This window comes from Jaculus jaculus, chromosome 15 (genome assembly GCF_020740685.1).
Source record: "Jaculus jaculus isolate mJacJac1 chromosome 15, mJacJac1.mat.Y.cur, whole genome shotgun sequence".
In the NCBI taxonomy this organism is placed as follows: domain Eukaryota; kingdom Metazoa; phylum Chordata; class Mammalia; order Rodentia; family Dipodidae; genus Jaculus; species Jaculus jaculus.
Window position 1 is genome coordinate 25,672,069 of NC_059116.1, and position 5,425 is coordinate 25,677,493.

General features: G+C 44.2%; 1 non-coding gene across 1 annotated transcript; it reads right to left on the reverse strand.

The window, feature by feature from the left end:
- Positions 1-744: 744 nt before the first annotated feature.
- LOC123455158 lies at positions 745-851 on the reverse strand. The gene has a single exon (XR_006633716.1). It is a non-coding gene; the product is annotated as a U6 spliceosomal RNA (small nuclear RNA).
- Positions 852-5,425: the final 4,574 nt, after the last annotated feature.

The following is a 5,425-nucleotide window of genomic DNA, read 5'->3' on the forward strand; positions in this document are numbered from 1 at the left end:
GACCCTCCCACCTGCAAGTTCTTCATCTAAGATGGCAGAGAGCTTTGGAAGAACTGATGTATACAATTATATCACCTCCAGATTGCTTATCACACCCAATATGATATAAATCACACAGGAAGTATTGTTATACCGGTTGTTTAGAGAATGACAAGGGGGAAAAGAAGTCTGTATCTAGTCAGTATAGAAGAAATTTGTTTCCAGTATTTCTTAGCTGTGGTTGGTTGGACCTGTGGGTGTGGAGCCTGTGGATACAATGAACCAACTTGTACACTGTACATGCTCTGGGGGACTAGGATTTAGGTAGGGCATTAACATGTGAATTTTGGGGTGATGCAACATATAGCAGGTACCTGATATATGACAGGTGCCACAGCAAGCGCTCAGACAGGTAAACTTTAAGGCTGATCATCTTGAGGATCACAAAGCTGGTGTCTCATTAGACACTGCCATTGTCACTGACTTGAAGTCTTTATGTTTGAAGAGGGGTCTGGGAGACACTTCTCTCTGTCCTTTGGATGGCTCATTTGCTGTAAGAGGTCATGTGTTCAATTCATTTCTTTTTTTAATTTATTTATTTGAGAGAGAGAGAGAGAGAGAGGCAGATAGAGAATGGGTGCTCAGGGCCTCCAGCCACTGCAAACGAACTCCAAACACATGCGCCCCCTTGTGCATCTGGCTCACCTGGATCCTGGGGAGTTGAACCTGGGTCCTTTGGCTTTGCTAAGCCATCTCTTCAGCCCCCCAAATATGGAATGCTTCACGAATTTGCATGCCATCCTTGTACAGGGGCCATGCTAATCTTCTCTGTACCATTCCAGTTTTAGTAGATGTGCTGCCGAAGTGAGTGCTGATTCATTTCTTTGTGGCATGAGTAGCGCATCCACCTGCCTTTCAGTGTTTTTCTTCAGGGAAATCAAACCTGTCTGAATGCCAGGGGCCCTGTTTGGCCAACCCTCTGCATTGGAGGGTCCTGCATTGGCAAATTCAACCGTAGAAAATTGAAAATATTTTTTAAATTAAATTAAACTTATTGATTTGCAAGCAGAGAGAGAAAGAGAAAGAAGAGAGACATACAGAAGAGAGAATGGACATGCCAGAGCTCTACGCACTGCAAAGGAACTCCAGACACATGCGCCCCCTTGTGCATGTGGCTTACATGGGTCTTGGGGAATCAACCTGGATCCTTTGGCTTTGCAGGCAAACGCCTTTGCCACTAAGCCATCCCTCCAGCCCTGAAAAAAAAAAAAAAAAATATATATATATATATATATATACATATATATATATATATATATATATATATATATATATATTTAATTCTGTCTGACATTGTGGCATGATCAGTGGTGAAAGCACTTGCTATGTGGGCATTAGGACCTGACTTTAGAGCTCAGAGCCCATGTAAAGCTGGACACTGTTAGGCCCTGTGTGGTATCTCAGCATTCTTACCGTAAGATGGGTGGCAAAGACAGGCGAATCCCAGGAAGCTCATGGGCCAGCAAGCCCGGTGTACACAGCCGTGAACAAGGGACCCTATCTCAAGCAATGTGGAAGGCAAAGACTAACACCTGAGCTTGTATACTCCTATCTGTTGCATGTGTTTACTCATACACACAAAAACGTACGCAGACAAATGTCATAGAGAACAACCAACTACATGCATGCACTTACGTTCCTTACACTTGGTATTTTGAGCCATTTCGAAATGAAATTAGGGTGTGTAGTTTCTATGCAAACACTATGGCATACATGCACACACACACACACACACATGCAGCTTGAGCATCCACAGATTTTGGCATCTATGGTGGATCCTGGAACAAATTCCCTATGGATTGACTATTAGAATGTTTGCCTAATACTTCTACAAATTGTGCTTACCACTTCATTATTCACTAATATCCTCATAATTCATGCTTGAGCTATAAATGGTTACTATTCTAAAATTAGTGAAACGAGGAAACTCACCAAGTAAGTGAACGGGAATTAGAAACCCCATGCCTTAAATGCTCCAGTCCTTCTCCTACTGCTGAAAATCAGGGATAGGAGATTATATGTAAGGAAAAGCTTGGAAAGTTTTTCTCTTCACAGTCAAAAGGAGCCAACATTTCTCATGCTTTTCTGAAGGAAACATAGCCTCTAAATGATGACAATATCAGTCACAGCCTTAATGCCCACATAAAAGAGCAATTGTGAGACAGTCACCTTCCTCCAGTCGTGTCTTCGGATCCCTGGCGTGCCTCGACCACTTTTAAACCACCACCCTCTTTCTTCTCCACGGCTGCGGTGAGCCCAGAAGGCCCAACATCTAAAACCCCCTCTCCCCAGGGCTGCTTCTAACTCAATAAGAAAGTTTAAAACTCCTGACAAAGTCTCCTATCTTTCTCTCCCTTTATGTTCCCTCCAGCGTCTTCTTTTTCTGTTTCCCTCTGTGATGTGAAGTATTACAGCTTCAAAAACACAATGTTCTAGGAATCCTGAGAACTCAAAGACCAAAAAGACAACGAGCAAACACACCTCGCACTATGGGAAACGTTGGGGCTAGATGAGGGTGTGAGTTATGACCTAGCCCAGGGGGTGCTGGGTCTGAAAGACTAAGCGCAGGCAACTTGTATCAGGCGATCCAGGCCTCAATAAGCCCCCATACAGATGCCAAAATAGCCAGCCGTACTTTCTGCATGCTGGATTTCCCAGTTCACGTCCGTCTCCTTACACTTCCTTCCCTTGCCTTGTTTTGTATGCTTACAGCTTATGTCAAATCACTCTTGCGTTTTCAAAACTATTTTATTTATTAAACCACTTATTTACCTGAGAGGAAGAGAGAAAGAGCGACACAGAGAGAAAGAGTCAGATAGAGAAAGAATGGACATGCCAGGGCCTCCAGCCGCTGCAAGTGAACCCCAGACCCACGTGTCACCTTGTGCATCTGGCTTTCGTGGGGCTTAGGGAATCAAACTTGAGTCCTTCGGCTTTGCTGGCAAGCTCACTAAGCCATCTCTCTAGCCCACAACACTGCTTTTAACAAAGGAATACTTAATAAAGTCAGGCCTCTCTCCTTTCCTTTTTTCCCTCTCTCCTTTTTCCTTTCTCTATACCTTTCCCCCTGTCTATTTTCCCCAACCCCTCCCTCTCTCTCTCCTTTCTTTCTGTGCTGGGAGTAAAAACAAGGCCTTCTCAATGCTAAGTACATGTATATGTACATGTGTAATGTATGTATGTGTGTGTGCATGCACATGTGCACGTGGAGGTCAGAGGACACCATTGACAACTTGGAGCATCCCCAAGAATGCTGTCCATCTTTTTATTCTTTTGCATTATTTGGCTTGGAGCTTGACAATTAGGCTAGGATGGGCTGAAGCCCCTGGGATCCACCTGTCTCAAGCCTGTGGCACCAATCCCAGAACTTCATGTGGATACTGGGGATTGAACCCAGTCTTCATGATTGCAAAACATGCACTTGATCCACTGAGCTATATCTTCTCCCCCAAATATTATACTTTTAAGCAGATTAGACCGCTTTTGGTTATTTTAACGAATCCTTGCATGTCCTCTGCTTTTATATACTCGCTACATTAGTTAGGACTACAGTTCTTCCCTTTTTGTGGTGAGGTCACACCCCAGCAACCGCGTTACTGGCTATTTGCCCTTTTCATAGTAGAATAAGATACCGCTGAGCTGGGGAAAGGCTCAGTGGTTAAAGGTGCTTGCTTGCCAAGCCTGGTGGCACAGGTTTGATACTCCAGTGCCCATGTAAAGCCAGATACCACAAAGTGGTGTTTACATCTGGAGTTCTCTTGGAGTGGCAAGAGGGCCTGGAGTGCCCATACTTACTCTCTGTCCTTGTGAATAAAAACTTTTAAAAAATATATTTTTAAAAAAGATACCATTGAGGAGGGGCAAGGGTCAAAATAAGAGTTGGGACCCCAAAGGGGGATTCTAGCAGGAGGCTGACCCTTACAGAGTCACATATATGTATTTATTTCCTTAAGGACTTCAATATTGTGAAAAATAATAAAGGGTAACTAATATGGAGAGTACTCTGTGAAGGAAACCAAAACTCAGTGTTGATAATCATTTTGATAGTCTCTCTCCCAGCTTTTTCCTAGATAGGAAGCTTTCTACTTCCCTTTGCCCAGCTGGAGAAATGCCTCAAGTTGGGGTGCATGGGAATTGCCACCATGTTCGGAGGCCATGAGCACTTTGCCCAGGGCCATGTGGGCCAGAAGCAGGGCCATCTCATGAGAGAAGCTAAGTGAAAGGCTGAAGGTCTTGGGGATGAAGAAAGGGCTCCTAAGAGGAACAAAACCTGCTCTGAGGAACTTCCCTGCCTGGAGCTTGTCTACATAGAAATTTCCAGAAAGTCTGGGGCCAAAGCTCCTATATTGTGATGGGGCATAAAAATTGGTTTGATCAGTGTCACCTCCAAATGGTCACACCTCCCAATCTCTCTTTCATCTGGTGTGGTTGTCACTGAAAACCCCAAGTTTTAAACTTCTCGTGTCTTCTCTGCAGTTCTGATCCCAGCTGTGTGACAAACAAAATGCCTGACCATGGAGAAGTGCTCATCGCCACCAAGAATCTAGTTTTCTAATGTGCAAAACTGTGACAATCAAGCCTTTGCCACTTTGTTGTGAGGATTGGACTGGACAGGAAAGGGTCCACTAGCTTGTCCAGTGCACACCGGGTATCAAGGGTGGGCATGGTTTCCTCTCAATGCCTCAGGCATGGAGGTTGGTCTACATTCAGCTGGCTCTCTACAAATATGAAATCAAACAGGTGGCCAAGTTACATCTTTGAGGAGCCACTTAGCTCCATGCACGGACTATGAGACATGACTTTGCTGAATTTGATGGACGTCTCTCCCTCCAGTCACTCTGCGGACAACAATTTGAACCTGGCTGTGGCTTCTCTGTTTGTTTTGTGCTTCTCCCTCTGCCTGCTACAGACTTTTTTTTCTTTGTCAATTCCATAATCTTTTTTTTGTTTGTTTGTTTGTTTGGTTTGGTTTTGGATTTTTGAGGTAGGGTTTCACTCTAGCTCAGGCTGGCCTGGAATTCACTATGTAGTCTCAGGGTGGCCTTGAACTCATGGCGATCCTCCTACCTCTGCCTCCCGAGTGCTGGGATTAAAGGCGTGTGCTACCATGCCCAGTTCAATTCCATAATCTTAAAATGCCAGCTTCTCTGTCCATTTCACTTGGACGTTAAAAATTATTTTTATATTATAATAATTTACTTTTTAAAATTAAGTATGTACTCTGTATGGACATATCATGTATTGGTACCATCTTTTCCCTCCTCCCTACCTCCATTCTGCTGAGGGCCCTCCTTAGTGGGATTGCTGGTAGTCTCCATTGGATTGTGGACTATGAGTTGTAAAAGCAGCAGTCAGTCATTGTAGGGCAGGAGGGGCAATGCCTCTG